Below are 21415 nucleotides of genomic sequence, written 5' to 3' on the forward strand. Positions count from 1 at the left end.
TCGAATCTAAAAATTACTGTGTATACTGCAATGGCTAAAAAGGTGCTGGTTTATCATCACAAGTATGGTTCTCAGAGCAACGTATATGTTGTTTTAATGTGAGAATTAAATAAGAAATATAATTACATCATGAATGTTTAGTATTCAGCTCTATCTCTTCCACTAATGGATTGGTTTACACAAAAATAATTATTTGCACGTTCATTTGCAGCCTCATAAATTAGGGTCCTTTCTCTCTATTCCTTTTGTTCTTGACAAGTTCAGGGAGTAATGGAAGAACCCTTGGACATGGAGGGAAGAATCTCATCAAAGGGTCTTAGTACAGTAGCATAGCTACTGGGAAGGGAAAAAGAGGGTAGTTGCTCCAGGGTCACCCGCTTAGAGGGGCCCATCCAGAGCTACCACTATTCTTAGCTATCGGCACCGAATACTGATTTGGCTAACCCTGTGGTAGTGCAGGGAGACAATCACCCTCAACTACCGCTCTCTGTTCTGTTCTCTCTGGACTCTGAGATCCAGCGCAAGCACAAGATCTCAGAGTCCCAGTGCGGTGACGTCACCACGCAGGGACTCATGTCCTGGGAGCGCACCGGCATTATGAAAGCAGCATATTGGTCCACCCTTGTTTTGCCGGAGGGCTCATCAGGATCGTAGATTAGATGAGTATATGATGTTTTTTATTTTGATCAAAACTTGTGGTGTAACTGTGGGGGCATCATAAAGTATGGGGGCCCCTGATAAATTGTAGAGAATACTGTGGGGGCCATCATATAGAGTGGAAGATAATTCTTGGACCATTATACAGTGAGGGAGCTACTGTAAGGGCATTATACAGTGTGGGAGCTCATGTGGGGCCATTATATATGGTAGAAGCTAATGTGGGGCCATTATGCAGGGTGGGAGTTAATGTGAGGCTATTATACAGTTTGTGGGCTAATATGGGGGCCATTATAGAGCATGGAAGCTGATGTTGAGGTCATTGTGCAGTGTAGGAGCTACTGTTGGGGCCATTATACAGTATGGGAGCTAGTCTAAGGCAATTTTACAGCGTGGGGGCGAATATAGGGGTCATTGTACAGGGTAGGTATTAATATGAAGGCCATTATACAGTGTGGGAGCTAATGTTGGAGCCCTTATACAGTGTAGGAGCTAATGTTGGGGTGATTATACAGCATAGGTATTAATATGGCGACCATTATACAGCAAGGACCCTAATATGGGGGTGATTGTGCAGCATGGGAACTAATATGGGGCCATTATACTGTTTGGGAACTACTCTGGGGGGCCCTCATACAGTGTGAGGGCCCTCGTAAATGTGTGTGAGTACTGTGGAGGTCATTATACAGTATGGGAGCTGCAGTATGAGCCATTATATATTGTGGGGTTATTGTGCGGAATGTGTTTTGATGGAGCAGTCATACTGTGTATAGCGGAGATGTGGGGGCATCATACTGTGTATAGGGGAGCTGTGGACCCACCATACTGTGCATAGGGTAATTGTAATTGGGGTTACTGAGGGGACATTATTAAATGTTAAGTAGGCAAGTAAGAAGTATTATTGTTATGGGGGCACACAGGGAATTGTGACTGCCAAAGGTGCGCATGGGGCAGTATTATTTTCTTGGGGCAAAATATGTACACTGTTTTCTAAGGCACTTGCATAGTGCATTAATATTTTTTAGGGGACAATTTTACTATCTAGAGGGCACAAAGGAGGCATTTTACTTTGTAAGGGGCACAGTGCTGGGCATGATTATGTGGGGGACACAGTTGTGGGCATTATTATGTGGGGCACTAAGAGGAGCACTGTTGAGAAATCAGCAGATGCAGTAATAGGGACACATGGCAGCAGCAGCTCAGCATTGGGGTGACAGAAGGATGAGGAGTTTGTGAAGGCTGAGAATAAATGGCAGATGCAGGAAATGTGAGAAGTCAAATGTTTCTTTGTTGTAATCTCTGCAGAAAAGTCATCGCTGTAACTACTTGTCGTGTCAGTCTGGGCCAAATGGAAAAGACGGGAAAAGTGTACTACTCCATCAAAAATAATGTGAGCTGTAAGTCACCATCTATTCCTGTACTCTGATCACTTGTATGTTCTATCACTATATGGTCATCATATGACAGTAATATCACTCTTTGTATTGGTCTTTGTATAGTGCATTATTTTCAATAACAGAGCGGCCATCTGCTGAGGTTCCCCTCTACCCATAGTTAGGGTCCACCACCATAGTTGTAATCACGATTACCTGATTAGGGGCCCACTCGGATGTTTCACACACCCCCAAGGCTAAACTCCTAGCTACTCTGCCTTGGAGCCAACCTCCAATCACCCATCCTGCACTACAGTTGGTGATACTTTCATCCCCCTCATAGAAGATGTAGAAAGTAGACGAAATAAGGAAATTAAGCTGAGTTTTTTTCTTGTTCATCTTTCTTTTTTTTGTATCACAATATTAAGTAATACTGGGGTGTGCTATTAAATGTTTTTTATTTTTATTTGCTATTATGATTTATAAAAATAACCTATAACTTAAAAAAACCAGAACAGTACAAAGCAAATTCCCAAAAGCATGATTTGCCATTTAAAAGGTCAGGTCACTGAGTTTTGGTCAGTGTCCTGACAGTCATATTCCCTAAATCAACATGAGATAGCATATCTTTGTCAATGGAAAAATGACATTTGGAATTGGATTTTTAGCCAATGTAAAAAAATATTCAAGCAATGCTGAAAGAATTATAAACTGGATTTTTGTATAAAGGCAACTTGACATACTGTACAATGAGGTCCAGAGATATTTGAACAGTCACCAAATCTTCATGATTTGGGCTCTGCATGCCACTATTTTTTATTTATAATGAAACAACTGAGATGCAATTAAAAGTATAGACTTTCAGCATAAATTAAAGAGTTTAACAAAAATATCCTGTGAAATATTAAGGAATTGCAACCATTTTTCTACAAAGCCTCCTCATTTCATGGGCACAAAAGTAATTGGACAAATTAACTTAACCATAAATAAAATGTTAATTTCTGATAATTTGTAGAGAATCCTTTGCAGGCAATGACTGCCTGAAGTCTGGAAGTCATCAACAGTAACAAACGCTGGGTTTCCTATTTGTGATGCTTTGCCATTGACTTCAGTTGCTTTTTTATTTAAAATTAAACAACTGAGATGCAATTGACGTGTAGACTTCAGGTTTGATTAAAGGGTTTCAACAAAAATATCCTATGAAACATATAGTGTAGGAATTGCGACAATTTATCTACAAAGCCTCATCATTTCAGGAGATCAAAAGTAATTGGACAAATTAATTTTACCATAAATAAAATGTTAATTTTTAATACTTTGAAGAGAATCCTTTGCAGGCAGTGGAATTCATAGATGTCACCAAACACTGGGTTTCCTCCTTTGTGATGCCTCTTCAGGCCTTTACTGCAGCTGACTTCAGTTGTTGCTTGTTTGTGGGTCTTTCAGCCTTAAGTTTTGTTTTAAACATGTGAAATACATGCTCATTGGGGATGAGGTCTGGTTATTGACTTGGCCATTGCAGAATATACCACTTCTTTCTCTTAATAACTCCTAGGTTGCTTTTGCAGTATGTTTTGGATCATTGTTCATCTGTACTGTGAAGAGCCATCCAACCTTGCAGCATTTGGTTGAATCTGAACAGAAAATATAGCCTATATATATATAACCTTCAGAATTCATTGGTCTGCTTCTGTCTTCAGTCATATCGTCAATAAACACTAGTGACCCACTGCCATTGGAAGCCATGCAAGCCCATGCCTTTTCTATACTTTTTCTTTCCATCATTCTAGTAAAGGTTGATCTTTATTTCAAGTTACAAAGTTACAAAGAATGCTTTTCCAGAACTGGGCTGACTAATCTGGCCTTTTATATTTTTAAGGCTATTTAATACTTTGTACCTTGTATTCTCTCTCACAAAGTCTTTTCTCTATGGTACACTTAAATACTTAAACACATACTTCATGGAGAGTGTTCTTCACTTGGGTAGATGTTGTGAAAAGGTTTTTCAACACCATGGAAAGAATTCCGATCATCCACCACTGTCATCTTCCATGGACATCTAGGTCTTTTTGAGTTCCCAAGCTCACCAGTGCACTTTTTTTGCAGAATGTAGGAAACTGTTGATTTGGCAAGTGCTATCTCTCTGATGAATTTCTTTTTCAGCTTAATGATGGTCTGTTTCTTTTCCATTGAGAGCTCTTTTGACCACATGTTGTGGGGTCACAGCAACAGCTTCCAAATGCAAATGCTACACCTGGAATCTGACCTTTTAACTGCTTAATTGATGATAGATTAATGAAGAAATAGCCCATGTAGAACAAGAGCTTTTGAGATAATTGCCCAATTACATTTGGTCCATTTAATAAAGGCGGTTTCTGTTGTGGATTCTGTTTGTGGGCTCCCTCTGGTGGTTACTGCTGGTACTGGGTGACTTTGGTGGGTTGCGGCCTTTGGTTTCCACCTGTCCATCAGAGGCTGGGTGTTTCCTATTTTACCTGGCCTTTCTGTCATTCCCTTGCCGGCTATCAATGTATTCGAATGTGCTCTGTTTGGTTCCTGCCTACCTGCTCCCAGATCTTTCAGGATAAGCTAAGTGCTGATTTTCAGTTGTTTGGTTTTTTGTCCAGCTTGCTTATTATGTCTCTATGCTAGCTGGTAGCTCTAGTGAACTGAGGTTCTCCCCATGTGCCATGAGTTGGCACATGGGTTCTTGTAATCTCAGGATGGTTTTTTGATTAGGGTTTTTTGCTGACCGCTCAGACCCCTTTTGTATCGTTCTGCTTTCTAGTTTACAGCGGGCCTCAATTTGCTGAACCTATATATATCATCTCTATGTGTGTGCCTTCCTCTCATTTCACCGTCAATACATGTGGGGGGCAACTATACCTTTTGGGGTTCATTCCTCTGGAGGCAAGTGAGGTCTTATTTTCTCTGCAGTACTAGTTAGCTCTTAGGCTGGTGCGTGGCGTCTAGAACCAACGTAGGCACGCTCCCTGGCTATCTCTAGTTGCGTTTGTCAGGCGTAGGGCAGCGGTCAGCCCAGGTTCCATCACCCTAGAGCTCGTCCGATATTTTGTATTACTTTGCTTGTCCCTTGCTATCCCTTGCCATTGGGATTCATGACAGTATAGCCGGCCAACAAAGTGTTAATTGTTTGGGCTGAAGCAGGAGAAAAAGAAGTGTTTAAGGGAAATTTTTTTTTTTTTTTTTTTTTTTTCCTTCAGAGTTTTGCTGCCTAGCCCTTAATTGCTGTCTAGCTGCTTCTTACCTCCTCTTAACCCTTGAATGGCTCTGATATTAGCTGTTTAACATGGATGTCCAGAGTTTGGCTTCCAGCCTGAGTAATCTCGCGGCAAAAGTTCAAAACATACAGGATTTTGTTGTTCACACTCCCATGTCTGAACCTAGAATTCCTATTCCAGAGTTCTTTTCTGGAGATAGATCTACCTTCCTGAATTTCAGGAACAATTGTAAATTGTTTCTTTCTTTAAAATCTCGCTCCTCTGGAGACCCTGCTCAACAGGTCAAGATTGTAATATCTTTCCTGCGGGGCGACCCTCAGAATTGGGCATTTGCATTGGCACCAGGGGATCCTGCATTGCTCAATGTGGATGCGTTTTTTCTGGCATTGGGATTGCTCTATGAGGAACCCAACCTGGAGATTCAGGCTGAAAAGGCTTTATTAGCCCTCTCTCAGGGGCATGATGAAGCGGAAATATATTGTCAAAAATTTCGGAAATGGTCGGTGCTTACTCAGTGGAATGAGTGCGCCCTGGCTGCTAACTTCAGAAATGGTCTTTCCGAGGCCATTAAGGATATTATGGTGGGGTTCCCTACGCCTACAGGTCTGAATGAGTCGATGGCTATGGCCATTCAGATTGATCGGCGTTTACGGGAGCGCAAACCCGTGCACCAGTTGGCGGTGTCTTCTGAACAGGCACCTGAGACTATGCAATGTGATAGAATTCAGTCCAGAAGTGAACGGCAAAATTATAGGCGGAAAAATGGATTGTGTTTTTATTGTGGTGATTCAGCTCATGTTATATCAGCATGCTCTAAACGCACAAAAAGGGTTGATAAATCTTTTGCCATTGGTACTCTGCAGCCTAAGTTCATTTTGTCTGTGACTCTGATTTTTTCACTGTCTTCCATTTCCGTCGATGCCTATGTGGATTCAGGCGCTGCCCTGAGTCTTATGGATTGGTCATTTGCTAAACGCTGCGGTTTTAGTCTGGAGCCTCTGGAAGTTCCTATCCCTCTGAAGGGAATTGACTCTACACCATTGGCTATGAATAAGCCGCAGTATTGGACACAAGTGACCATGCGCATGACTCCCGTTCATCAGGAGGTGATTCGCTTCCTTGTACTGTATAATTTACATGATGTACTAGTGCTTGGTCTGCCATGGTTACAAACTCATAATCCTGTCCTGGACTGGAAAACAATGTCTGTGTTAAGCTGGGGATGTCAGGGGGTTCATGATTATGCACCTCCGATTTCAATCGCTTCATCTACTCCTTCTGAGATCCCTGCATTTTTGTCTGACTATAGGGATGTTTTTGAGGAGCCTAAGCTCAATTCGCTCCCTCCTCATAGAGATTGTGACTGTGCTATAGAATTGATTCCTGGCAGTAAGTTCCCTAAGGGTCGTTTATTTAATCTGTCACTGCCAGAGCATACTGCTATGCGGAATTATATTAAGGAGTCCTTGGAAAAGGGACATATTCGTCCATCTTCGTCCCCTCTGGGAGCAGGTTTTTTTTTGTGGCAAAAAAAGATGGTTCCCTGAGGCCTTGTATAGATTATCGCCTTCTGAATAAGATTACAGTCAAATATCAGTATCCACTGCCATTATTGACTGATTTGTTTGCTCGCATTAAGGGGGCTAGGTGGTTCACTAAGATAGATCTTCGCGGTGCGCATAATCTGGTGCGGATAAAACAGGGTGACGAGTGGAAAACCGCATTTAATACGCCTGAGGGCCATTTTGAGTATTTGGTAATGCCTTTTGGACTCTCCAATGCTCCGTCAGTCTTTCAGTCCTTTATGCACAATATTTTCCGTGAATATCTGGATAAGTTTATGATTGTGTATTTGGATGATATTTTGGTGTTTTCTGATGACTGGGAGTCTCATGTTTTACAGGTCAGGAAGGTGTTTCAGGTTCTGCGGGCCAATTCTCTGTTTGTGAAGGGCTCAAAGTGTCTCTTCGGAGTCCAGAAGATTTCTTTTTTGGGGTACATTTTTTCTCCTTCTACTATTGAGATGGATCCCGTCAAGGTTCAGGCGATTTGTGACTGGACACAACCTACATCTGTTAAGAGCCTTCAGAAGTTTTTGGGGTTTGCTAATTTTTATCGTCGGTTCATTGCTAATTTTTCCAGTATTGTTAAACCTTTGACTGATTTGACTAAAAAGGGTGCTGATGTTGCTGATTGGTCTCCTGCGGCCGTGGAGGCCTTTCAGGAACTTAAGCGCCGGTTTTCTTCTGCTCCTGTGTTGTGTCAACCAGATGTTTCACTTCCTTTTCAGGTTGAGGTTGATGCTTCCGAGATTGGAGCGGGGGCGGTTTTGTCACAGAGAAGTTCTAATGGCTCGGTGATGAAGCCATGTGCATTCTTCTCTAGAAAATTCTCGCCCGCCGAGCACAATTATGATGTGGGTAATCGGGAGCTTTTGGCCATGAAGTGGGCATTTGAGGAGTGGCGTCATTGGCTTGAGGGTGCTAAACATCGTGTGGTGGTCTTGACTGATCACAAGAATCTCATTTACCTTGAGTCTGCCAGGCGTTTGAATCCTAGACAGGCTCGTTGGTCGTTGTTTTTTTCTCGTTTCAATTTCGTGGTTTCATACCTGCCAGGTTCAAAGAATGTGAAGGCAGATGCTCTTTCCAGGAGTTTTGTGCCTGACTCTCCTGGAGACTCTGGGCCTACTGGTATCCTTAGGGATGGGGTAATATTGTCCGCCGTATCCCCAGACTTGCGACGTGCATTGCAGGAGTTTCAGGTGGATAAACCGGATCGTTGTCCACCAGAAAGACTGTTTGTTCCGGATGATTGGACCAGTAGAGTCATCTCCGAGGTCCATTCTTCTGTGTTGGCTGGTCATCCTGGAATATTTGGTACTAGAGACTTGGTGGCCAGGTCTTTTTGGTGGCCTTCCTTGTCTAGGGATGTGCGTACCTTTGTGCAGTCTTGTGAAGTGTGTGCTCGAGCTAAGCCTTGCTGTTCTCGGGCCAGTGGGTTGTTGTTATCCTTGCCCATCCCGAAGAGGCCTTGGACGCACATTTCCATGGATTTTATTTCTGATCTCCCGGTTTCACAGAAAATGTCCGTTATCTGGGTGGTGTGTGACCGCTTTTCTAAGATGGTTCATTTGGTGCCCTTGCCTAAGTTGCCTTCCTCCTCTGAGTTGGTCCCTTTATTTTTTCAGAACGTGGTTCGTTTGCATGGGATTCCGGAGAATATCGTTTCTGACAGGGGATCCCAGTTTGTGTCTAGATTTTGGCGGACGTTTTGTGCCAAGATGGGCATTGATTTGTCTTTCTCGTCTGCATTCCATCCTCAGACGAATGGCCAGACGGAGCGAACTAATCAGACCTTGGAAACTTATTTGAGGTGTTTTGTTTCTGCTGATCAAGATGACTGGGTTGCTTTTTTGCCGCTGGCCGAATTTGCTCTTAATAATCGGGCTAGTTCTGCCACGTTGGTCTCTCCTTTTTTTTGTAATTCGGGGTTTCATCCTCGTTTTTCCTCTGGTCAGGTGGAGTCTTCGGATTGTCCTGGAGTGGACGTGGTGGTGGACAGGCTACATCAGATTTGGAATCAGGTGGTGGACAATTTGAAGTTATCTCAGGAGAATACTCAGCAGTTTGCTAATCGCCGTCGCCGCGTGGGTCCCCGACTTCTTGTTGGGGATTTGGTGTGGTTGTCTTCTCGTTTTGTCCCTATGAAGGTCTCTTCTCCTAAGTTCAAGCCTCGGTTCATCGGTCCTTATAGGATCTCGGAGATTCTTAACCCTGTATCTTTTCATTTGGATCTCCCAGCATCGTTTGCTATTCATAATGTGTTCCATCGGTCGTTGTTGCGGAGGTATGAGGTGCCCGTTGTTCCTTCGGTTGAGCCTCCTGCTCCGGTGCTGGTGGAGGGAGAATTGGAGTATGTTGTTGAGAAGATCTTGGATTCTCGTGTTTCCAGACGCAAACTCCAGTATTTGGTTAAGTGGAAGGGTTATGGTCAGGAGGATAATTCCTGGGTGGTCGCCTCCGATGTTCATGCGACTGATTTGGTCCGCGCCTTCCATAGAGCTCACCCTGATCGCCCTGGGGGTTCTCGTGAGGGTTCGGTGACCCCTCCTCAAGGGGGGGGTACTGTTGTGGATTCTGTTTGTGGGCTCCCTCTGGTGGTTACTGCTGGTACTGGGTGACTTTGGTGGGTTGCGGCCTTTGGTTTCCACCTGTCCATCAGAGGCTGGGTGTTTCCTATTTTACCTGGCCTTTCTGTCATTCCCTTGCCGGCTATCAATGTATTCAGATGTGCTCTGTTTGGTTCCTGCCTACCTGCTCCCAGATCTTTCAGGATAAGCTAAGTGCTGATTTTCAGTTGTTTGGTTTTTTGTCCAGCTTGCTTATTATGTCTCTATGCTAGCTGGTAGCTCTAGTGGACTGAGGTTCTCCCCATGTGCCATGAGTTGGCACATGGGTTCTTGTAATCTCAGGATGGTTTTTTGATTAGGGTTTTTTGCTGACCGCTCAGACCCCTTTTGTATCGTTCTGCTTTCTAGTTTACAGCGGGCCTCAATTTGCTGAACCTATATATATCATCTCTATGTGTGTGCCTTCCTCTCATTTCACCGTCAATACATGTGGGGGGCAACTATACCTTTTGGGGTTCATTCCTCTGGAGGCAAGTGAGGTCTTATTTTCTCTGCAGTACTAGTTAGCTCTTAGGCTGGTGCGTGGCGTCTAGAACCAACGTAGGCACGCTCCCTGGCTATCTCTAGTTGCGTTTGTCAGGCGTAGGGCAGCGGTCAGCCCAGGTTCCATCACCCTAGAGCTCGTCCGATATTTTGTATTACTTTGCTTGTTCCTTGCTATCCCTTGCCATTGGGATTCATGACAGGTTTCTCTTTAAAAAGAGTGTGCACTTTAAGTCCATATGGATTATTCAACTATATCTTGAACATGTTTTGGTAAACAACTAATATGCCAAAACTTGTGTCACTGTCCATATATTTCTGGATCTAACTGGGCTGCATATTCTAGACCTGGAGAAGCGGAGCAGATAAATAGTATTGGGCAAAAAAAATCAGTGTAAGATCCTGTTCATATCACATTTGAAAAGCACTGTACTTTAAACCAAATTACAATGACTTATGATTTGCAAGAACTATACAAACCATGTTTGAAACTTACTTTGTTTAATTTTTACATTTTATATCCATTACTTACAGACAAAAGAGAAAAAGTGTTTGTGAGATGCAAACTATGCATATAACAAAGCAATTCACAGATGGAAGGGATTGCTTAGAAGTCCTGTTTGTCTTCATTTGTTAGATAAAATCTCTGTGGTGTCTGTTTGTGGCTGCATCGAGAGAAGCCAATCCGCCTTCTAAGTAGAGACTCGTGTGGAGTTAATGGGTATCTTGGAAAGCAATGTATGAGACAATTCAAACTAAAAGTGAATCTTCATTCTTGTCTGACTTATGTAAGTATTTTTAGAGAGCAATTTTAAGCTACTAAAAAGAACTTAAAATTGCAGATAATACTAATAATCACAATTCATGTTATGGCTTTAAGGTTTGTTCACACATACCATTTTTAATTTAAATAAAAAGAAAAATGTAGCAAAATAATACAATCATTGAAAAATATATTCTGGAATAGTAACTGAGCAACTTCCCAAAGTGCTCTTGTACAAATGAGTAAAAAATAAAGATATTGTGTTAACCAATTTTAAGAATCTATCACATTACCTTGCCCTATATACTGTGTGCACTAGTTTGAATGTTTAGGATTTTTTATTATTATTATTATTATTATTATTATTATTATAATAAAAAAAGAGTTTATGACTCTAAAATGTAATGCCCCATCCTTTTAAGAGTTTTGTAACGACAAATATTATGGTATATTATATTATTCAACTCTCCTGGCTACAGCACCAGTTCTTGCTTTGTTCCCCTACGACTGTCTACCTCTGTGCAAGTCTGAGCTAGGTTACTGTGGTATCTCAGCAAGCACCATTCATAACATCGCCTAAGCCTTTTAATCCCTTAGTGTAAAATGACGTACATGTACGTCAGCGCTGAAGTCAGCAACGTTTAGAAGGGGCTTCCATATGGTAATATAATGGCTATGTCCAATAATTTACTAGCATTTGTCGATATTAGAAGCTAGCGTACCTAAGCTCCAATCGTTGCTATTAACTATTTAGATGGTTAATCTCTAACAACTGCATTTAAATGAATCGCAGGGCATCAATAGGTTGAAAGACCCCAATGCTGCCATCTTTGCACCAAGTTAAAGCTCAGCCATGAACTGAGCTTCATAGACCTGCATAATCAGTGTATATTACATTATTTATTATCTCAGGTTCAAGACATAGAAGAAAACTAAAAGCTAAAATTAAAAAAAATCTGAAAGAAAAACCAAAAAATAACAAATTTAATTGATCCTCTTTTCCCCCATTAAAAATAAGGAAATAAAAATAAACATATTTGGTATCACTGTATCCATTAATACCCAGTCTGTCAAAATATAACAATTAATGAACTAGTACTCAGGGCTGTGGAGTCGGAGTCATGGAGTCGGAGCCCATTTTGGTGGAGTCGGAGTTGGAATCGGTATAAAATGGACCGACTCCTAAAATATATAATAAATTGGGTACAGTAGTTCAATGCAGTTTGTGGGGAATATTTTTTTCATAAGAATTTGGGAAAGTTATGAAATGTCCTATAAATGTCTGTCCTATTCCTGATCTATTTTTGCTGAGATGAATCTGTGCTGCAGTTTATGTTCATGATAAGTAGTGAAGATCCTCCTCTACAGATAAGGGGAAAAAATAAACACACAGGGAAGGAAAGCCTACATTAATCTCAGAATTTCTGGAGTGAACAGGAAAGCAGGATTAAAGAAGATAAGCACTTCCTAAAGCATATCTAAACTTTCAATAAACTGTGCATAAATTAATTGTCCAGTGTATGTGGTCTCTGTATGCTTGATGTTTTAGTTTGTTTTTCCTCTTAGCTCATGTTTTGAGAAATTAGCTGCTCTGATGACTTATATACACTATACATGGAATATAAGGGGGAACATTTTTTTTTCTAACATCTCAAATTCGAAAATACAGTAACAGGATCGATGAGGACATATATATTTGTGTGTGTTCTGGAATGTAATTCAGCACAAACATGCTCCCTCCCTTCTCCTCTCTTCATAGACTGTGAAGAAATATGATGTGAAGCATTTAGAGAGCTGTATCCTGCTGAGACAAGCCTTGACATTGAAAGTTCAGAGTAAAGCTATTTATCAACACATTTTACAAACTTTATACTTATCATCTGTCCTATTGATTTATGCAAACATTGTTTTATTTCTATCCCAAATTATACAGTGCATGATTCCCTACTCTTGCAAGAATTACAATATACTTTATTTTTTTTACAGGACAAAATTATTTTAGGGCAAAGTTGCATCATTACAAAATGTCTAAGAAGCATCATATATATATATATATATATATATATATATATATATATATATATATATATATATATATATATAAAATAAACATTTTGTGTGTCAGTGTATAAGTGACCCAGATGAAAACAAATGCTGTGATGCCAAAATCAGTGCATGCTCAGGCAGTAGTAAAAATGCTCCTTCAAGAGCTTCCAATCTAAAAAGACATTTACAACACTGCCACCCAGAAGTTTACAAAGCTGTGACTGAAAAAGATAACAGCAGCACCAGGAAACCAGAGACGGTCTCAAACGTCATTTACAAGATATTTTGTAAGTGACAAAGTTACTGTAACAATGATAGCATATGTGTTTAAAAGACAGCTCATTGAGCTTGTTGTGAAGGACTGTGGACCATTATCATTTGCACGACCAGCTTTTACAGCTCTTAATGGAGAAATGGCTCGCAAACTTGGTGTTTCTCTGGAAAGAGAAAGTATTAGAAGAATAGTGAATGAAGAAGCCCTTAGCCAAAAGGAAGATATTAAAAAGACTCTCAAGAAATGCTTTGCATTTCTTAAAATGGATGCCTGCACACGTCACAGAGTGAACTATTTTTCTATCAATGTTCGATATGTTTGTGACAACTAAAAAAAGTTACTAAGACACTGGCAGTAAAAAACACTAAAGCTTATCACAGCAGCCAGTTTCTTTAGACCTTAGTGGAAAAAGTTCTGCAAGATTATGAACTCAAAAAAAGAACAGGTTCTTGCTATTGTAACTGATAATGCTTCAAACATGATAAGTACAATTAAACTGATGAATGAGAATAATGAAGGTGAACAGCAGCTAGAAGAACATTTCACACTCAGTATGCTGGAGATGGAAGGCCACAGTCCTGTTCCGATAATGGAGGAACAAACATATTACTACAGAAGAAAAGCAAAATGATTCTTAACAATTAGATGATCTTGTTGAAGCTGCTTCACACCTCTTTCCTATTAATCTCATGCAGTTGGCAATAAGAGATAGTCTGCAAGAGGGACATGCTGGAACTCTGATTAGCAAAGTGAGGAAATTGGCTATTGCTGCCAGGACTCCTAAAATTGATTCCATCTTGAAGAGACGTGCTGGAAAAGGGCCAAATGTGGATCAAGCCACTTGGTGGAGGCAGCACCTGTTTAATGATTGAGGGATTGCTTGAGCTGAAACCCTTTCTTATAGATATGGACAACCCTCAGGTAACACTACATGAAGGTCAATGGACACAGGTGGCTGAATTGAATCAATTGCTTCATCACCCATTTACAGTGACTAAAAAGTTACTAGCTGAGGATTTAACTCCTGACAATTTATAAAGGAGTGGAAGAACTTGTTGTTTTGCCGGTCCCAAAGAGGAGGTTTAATTGCAGATGGCATTGCTGCTTCAATGAAATGGACACTGCCATTAAAAAATAAAATTTTTATGGCAGCTGTTTATGTGGACCCGAGTCATCGTATATTGCTGGATGATCAACAGCTTACTAAAGGAAAAGAAGCTTAGATTGAGGTAGCAATTAGGATGAGTGGGCTACAGGACAGCCAAGAGCAAGAGGACTTGGGTCCTGCCAGTGCTGCTGCTGCTGCCGTTCCTTCATCCTCATCAGATGAGGAGTTTGATTTTGACAAGTATTTGGACGACATGGAGCAGGCAAAGCGTTGCTGCAGAGAAAAAGATTCCACTCCCATAGAAAACAGATTGACCATATTTCAGCAAAATTTTTCACTTGCGCTCAAAGAAGTAAAAGAGTTCTAACGTTCATCTAAACTTACTGTGCATGAGGCAATTCCTTTATACCCTGAAATTGTTAGAGATGTTGCCCATGTGGTTACTGCTTTGCCACCAACCCAAGTTAGTGTAGAGAGGTTGTTCTCTAGCCTTATAAAATAATTAGGTCAGATTTGAGGTAATCTATGAAGGAAGGTCTGATAGAGGCGATACTATTTATCAGAACAAATTCATAGACTGCACTAATGTCATTCAGTACGTTTTTATTGAAATTTTTTTTTTTACACTTCACAGTGTATAATAAATTGAAAACATGAAAAAGTTTTTTGTTCTAAAGTTGTATTCCAATAAATATATTTTATGTTCTATCTTAATGGCTTGATTATTGTATCATAATAAAGATTAAAAGCCTGATGTTACCATTTTACTACAATAAATGTATCACTTAAACATGAGCCATGGATGAGGGAGTCGGAGTGGGTGTCATGGGAATTGAGGAGTCTGCTATGGGGCAGTGTGATTTTGGCAAAAGAAAACAATCGCAGCATGCTGCGGGTGCATCCAGTGCTCACATCACATGCACCCATACATGTCTGAGGGTGCGTGTGAAACATCAGACTGCTGTGGGATGACATCTGAGTGCAGTTCAGCATTCGAGGACACAGAGAATGGAAAAGATAGAGAAATTAAGTTCTCCACACCTGTGATACAATTCTCTCATGTGAGAGAATCGGATCACAGTAAGATGACACTCAGATCAAACTCTGACAGAGTTTGAACCAAGTGTTGTTAGCATAATATTCCTGATTCTCTTGCATGAGAGAATCGTCGGCTGTGTGACCCTGGTATAAGGTTGTAACCGTCTTTGTAAGCTCTTCAGTAGTATATTTAAGTACAATTAAACTGATGAATGAGAATAATGAAGGCGAACAACAGCTAGAAGAACGTACAAAAACAAAGGTTTTTTTCTTACAAATTTCCTAATTTTTTTTACACCACTTAAATTTTAAAAAACCTACTGTATACTTATTTGGTATCTGCGTACTCATACAGTCCTGGAAAATCATATTGCCAGGTCACATTTACCATATAGTGAACATAGTACATAAAAAAAAAAATATTGTGAAAATGCACTTTTCTTTGCAACTTCAGCACATTTGGAATTTGTCCCTGTTTTCTAGTACATTATGTGGTAAAATGAATGATGTCATTCAAAAGTACAGCTCGTCCTACAAAAAAAAAGCCCTCATATGGCTATATAGACAGAAAAATAAAAAGTTATGGCTCCTGGAAGGAGTGGAGGAAAAAAACGAAAAAACAAACAGAAAACGGCCATGTCGTGAAGGGGTTAATAGCTTGTCTAGACAGGCAGACAATGCTTTACATGCACACAGAGCGATCATTAGTGGATCATTCCATGTGAATTGGCTGTCATTGTTCTCAGCAGCACATGTATGGTTTACATCGGACAATGAGCTGCTGTGAATGATGATCTTTTAGCAAACCAAAAAATCATTTCACTTGACAAATGAGCACTTTACTCATTCAATGGGTGATCAGTAGTGTTGAGCATTCCGATACTGCAAATATCGGGTAACGGCCGATATTCGCGGTATCGGAATTCCGATACTGAGTTCCGATACTTTTGCAATATCGAATACCGGAATCGGAAGTTCCCATAATGCAATGAGCCAGTTTTATTTAATTCAGCCAATGAGGAATCCTAAGAAGTGTGGGCACATCCTGTTATTCACGTTAGGCATGTAAGTAAGGGCATGGCTGTGATTGGCTGCTGAAATGATGTAATGATGCACTATAAAAGCCGCCGCCGCCATTTTAGGTTCACTCTGCTGTGAATTCAGTTAGGGACAGGACGCTGCTGTTCTGACTGAGGGATAGTTTGAGATAGCGATTTGCTTCATTGTGCTTTACCCAGGCTAATTTAGCAACCGCTGTGTAAGAACCTTGTTTTTGCCTTGCAGCGCTGTTCACGGCTGTCTGCAAGGTCTCTGTGTGAGTGCAGCTCACGCTGTAGCCTGTTCTGCAGCCACAGCTGGTTGTAGTCAGCTGAGCGTGCGTCACTGCCTCATACTGTTCCATTGTCCTTTTTTCAATTAGTGCTGCCTGCTGCACATTTTTTCTGATTGATCCTATTAGTGGGTTTCCATCTGTATCCTGCTAGATTGTGGAAAAACACTATATAGGAGTACACAGAGGAGTTTTTTTTTGGCCTTGCAGCGCTGTTCACGGCTGTCTGCAAGGTCTCTGTGTGAGTGCAGCTCACGCTGTAGCCTGTTCTGCAGCCACAGCTGGTTGTAGTCAGCTCAGCGTGCATCACTGCCTCATACTGTTCCATTGTCCTTTTTCAATTAGTGCTGCCTGCTGCACATTTTTTCTGATTTATCCTATTAGTGGGTTTCCATCTGTATCCTGCTAGATTGCAGGAAAAACACTATATAGGAGTACATACAGTAGAGGAGCCTTTCTGCAGCCTTGTGCCCTGCAGCCCCAGCCAGATTAGTATTAGTTTATTTTTTGGAGCCTCATCTATTGCATTGTAGGTTACGTTCCTGCATTGTAATCGCTACAAAAAGTTAGTGATACTATCGGTTTTACATCTTTGGGCACATCCAGTGTCTTTTTGTGAAAAAAACTAAAAGTTAATAAAGTTCACCAAACACTACACTTTACAGTTGTGTAGGCCACATTAGCTCATATTAAAGTCTAGTCCACACTTTATAAAATTAGTGTTTCTTATACCTGTTAGCAGCTGTTCAGGAATAAGCACACTAAGCCCTTAGTACTTTTCTGCCTATCTTTATCAGTCTACCAAGATGAAGAAGGCAGGGAGTAAGGCACGTGGTCGTGGGCGTGGAGTTTCTGCAGGGAGATGACGTGGGGATTCTGTGCCTGCTGCGGGCACCGGTGAATCATCATCCCCCAGTTTTAGCAGGGAACAGTCCTTCATGCGCAGCTTTGTAGGAGCTCGCCGTACCCCACTGCTGCGGGATGAACAAATTGAAGCCGTTGTCGGATAGATGGCAGCTAACGCATCGTCTTCAATTAGTGCCACATCCTCTCAGGCACAGAGCACTGAAGAGCACCCATCTGTCTCTTCACCACCTGCCAAATTGCCCAGGCAGTCAGAGAGCCCAGGACAGGAGGCATCTCTACTTCTGTTCTCTGAATCTCTTGGCTTGGAAAGAGGGGGCCAGCCAAGCAGCATTCGAGAAACTGAAGAAGAGGCAGTATGCAGAGATGCGCAACTGCTTTGTCTCTCTGAATCCGAAGAGGCGGGTGGGCCAGAGCCTATGGTCAGCACACCTCAGTACGCATCTGATGATGAGACTCAGGTGCCACTTTCTGGTGTGTACTGTGCTGCCGAGACTACCCAGGAGAAGCAGTTGTTGGAAGAGGGTAGTGTAGATGATGAGGTCCTTGACCTATCATGGCATGAGGTACAGGAAGGTGGTGGGAGCAGCTCTAAGGAAGAGATTCCCCGGACGGCCCAAAATGGAGGGAGAGGGAGGGGGAAGACTGTGTTGCCTGTAGCCTCCACTTCGGCACCCATTAGGAGCATGCCTCTTCCAAAACCCAAAACGGGCACTCCGAAGACTTGCAGTGCCTGGTCCTTTTTTGACACAGTTGCAGATGACATTTGCTTTGTCAAATGCAAGCTGTGTAATCAGAAAGTCAAAAGAGGGAACAGTGTCAGTAACCTCAATACCACAAATATGTGGAAACATGTGCGGACCAAGCACGTGGTGGAGTTACAAAAACACACTGAAGACCTAGGCCAACCTACAGCAGCACCTACCACCTCTTCAGCTCGTGTTGTAGCCTCTTCCTCCAGCTCACACACAGCTGGTTCTGCTTCCTCACAGGATCGCCATGGAAGAACCTCTGGCACTGTTGGACAGAGACACAGTGTAATTCCACCCACAGCACCACGTTCCCTGTCATCCTCACACTCCCAGGCCAGTCTACAGCCATTGGTAGCACAGGTATGGGAGAAAAGGCGTCCATACTCGGCAAACCACCTCCGAGCACAGGCTCTGAATGCTGGCATTGCAAAACTACTGTCCTGTGAAATGCTATCATTCAGGCTGGTGGAGACTGACACCTTCCGTAACCTAATGGCATTGGCAGTCCCACAATACAATGTGCCCAGCCACTTTTGTTTCAGCAGGCAAGCCGTCCCTGCCCTGCAAAAGCATGTGGAGGGAAAAATTAAACATGCGCTACTAAACGCCATCAGTAGCAAGGTCCACCTGACCACCGATGCGAGGACCAGTCACCACAGGGACGATACCTTTCCCTCACTGCCCATTGGGTAAATGTTGTGGAGCCGGGGACAGATCTTGAGAGTGGCGCTGTATGTGTTCTGCCAACTCCAAGGATTGCAGGAATCCAGTCTGTACACATTGACTCCTCCTCATACTCCAGTTCCTCTGAATCACCGCTGCAGGAGCCGTCACAGTCTACCTCCACATGGACCCGTGAACGCTTGCCTGTTATGACCGATATGAGCACAGCCGTGGCCAAACGTCAACAGGCCGTATTGAAGTTAATTTCTTTGGGGAATCGAAGCCACACAGCGCAGGAGCTCTGGAATGCCATCAAGCAGGAGAGCAACGTGTGGTTTGTGCCAGCGAATCTCCAGCCAGGCATGGTAGTGTGTGACAATGGTTGAAATCTGGTGGCAGCTCTGGGCCTAGGCAACCTCACTCACATCCCATGTCTGGCACATGTGCTCAACTTGGTTGTCCAGAGTTTTTTGAGGGACAATCCGGATCTTGATGCAATGCTGCACAAGGTCCGCCTAGAGTGCGCTCCCTTGCTGCGTTCCAGCAAGGCAAGATCGCGCATTGCAGCTCTGCAGCGCCGATTCCGCCTTCCGGAACATCACATCATATGTGACCTACCAACCAGGTGGAATTCAATGTTACATATGTTGGAGCAGTTGTGTGAGCAGCAGGCAGCAGTAATGGAGTACCAGCTGCATCAGGCGCAAACAAGTCGCACTGCGCGCCGTTCACACTTCACCACCACTGAGTGGGCCTTTATGAAGGACATCTGCCACGTTTTGCGTGCCTTCGATGATTCCACATGGATGGCGAGTGCAGATGATGCACTAGTCAGCATGACTGTCCCCCTTATCTGCCTGCTTGAAAAAACACTGCAAGCACTAAGGGAGTAGGTTGTGGAAGAGGTGGAGGATGAGGAGTCACAAACGTCATCTGCTTCTGGACAGTCTGCGCAACGTGGTTCCTCACAAAGGCCTAGGCAAGGGACACTTTGTGAGGAGGATGAGGAGGAGTCACTGGAGGAGGAAGACATCTGTCCAGAGGAGGGAGTTACACAATGCTCTAGTAGTCAGTATGTAGAGCGAGGGTGGGGTGATGCAGAGCAGGCAGAGATCACGCCTCAAGCAGGGGACAGCGTTTCTTGGCCAGTTGGAAGTCTGCAGCACATTATTGATTTCATGCTGCAGTGCCTGAGAAACGACCACCACATCGCCCACATTCTCAACACGGCTGATTATTGGATGTACACCCTCCTAGATCCTCGCTACCGGGACAACTTACAAAGCCTCATAACACCGTTGAACCTGGAGCGTAAATGCGGGAGTACCAAGACACACTGGTGCATTCCATCATGTTCTCCATTCCAACCGAGAGCAGTGCTGCTAGTTCTTTACAAAGCAGCTCAGTGCGTCGAGGCAGTTGGTGGAAGCTCTGCAAAAAGAGGGAGCAGAAGCAGCGCCTCAGCACAAGGCAAGACCAATATGGCCCAAATGTGGCAAAGTTTTGTGTCCCCACCACAAATGTCTACACCATCCCAGACGGCTCTAGTTTCCGTCAGATGGTGACAGACTAAATGTCTTGCCTTCTCAGTGTTCTCCCACACGGCTCTTCCCCTTTAAGTTTTGGGTCTCTAAGCTGAATACATGGCCAGAGCTTAGCCAGTATGCATTGGAGGTGCTGGCTTGCCCTGCTGCTAGTGTATTATCGGAACGCGTCTTTAGTGCTGCAGGTGGTGTACTAACAGACCGTCACATGCGACTATCCTCCGATAATGTTGACCGGCTTACTTTTCTGAAAATGAACAAGGCCTGGATCTCGCAGGATTTTGCCACTCCTTTTCCAGATTAAATAATTGGTTGGCAACAGTATCCAGGTCTCCTGTTATGTTCATGTTTCTACCACCTGAACTGTAATCCCTGGGCTCCAACACCGCCAGTTGCTACTCAGAAGTCCCGTCTGCACAGTCAACACATGACCCAGTGTTATTGGGTTTCAGTAACGTCAGCTGATCCCCTGCTGTGTATCTGCCAATTTCTCCTGCTCCGTCCACACTCACACTACTACAGATTTGAAACTTGCTCCAATTAGGCCTCGGCCTACACTCTGTTTCTCCTGTAATCCCTGGGCTCCAACCCCGCCAGTTGCTGCTCAGAAGTGCTGTCTGCACAGTAAAAACCTGCTCCAGTGTTATTGGGGATTAGTAACGTCAGCTGATCCCCAGCTGTGTATCCGGCAATTTCTCCTGCTCCGTCCACACTCACACTACTACAGATTGGAAACTTGCTCCAATTAGGCCTCGTCCTACACTCTGTTTCTCCTGTAATCCCTGGGCTCCAACCCCGCCAGTTGCTGCTCGGAAGTGCTGTCTGCACAGCCAACACCTGCTCCAATGTTATTGGGGTTCGGTAACGTAAGCTGATCCCCAGCTGTGTATCCGGCAATTTCTCCTCCGTCCACACTCACACCACAACAGATATTAAACTTGCTCCAATTAGGCCTCAGCCTACACTCTGCTTCTCCTGGATTCCCTGGGCTCCAACACCGCCAGTTGCATCTCAGAAATGCTGTCTGCACAGTCAACACCTGCTCCAGTGTTATTGGGGTTCAGTAACGTCAGCTGATCCCCAGCT

At 43.1% G+C, this 21415-nt stretch overlaps 1 protein-coding gene across 4 annotated transcripts in view; it reads right to left on the bottom strand.

The window, feature by feature from the left end:
- RELN (reelin) overlaps positions 1 to 21415 on the bottom strand; it is a 1394857-nt gene that overhangs the window by 148241 nt on the left and 1225201 nt on the right. The window lies entirely within an intron of this gene.

The sequence above is a fragment of the Ranitomeya variabilis genome, chromosome 5 (assembly GCF_051348905.1).
Source record: "Ranitomeya variabilis isolate aRanVar5 chromosome 5, aRanVar5.hap1, whole genome shotgun sequence".
NCBI lineage: Eukaryota > Metazoa > Chordata > Amphibia > Anura > Dendrobatidae > Ranitomeya > Ranitomeya variabilis.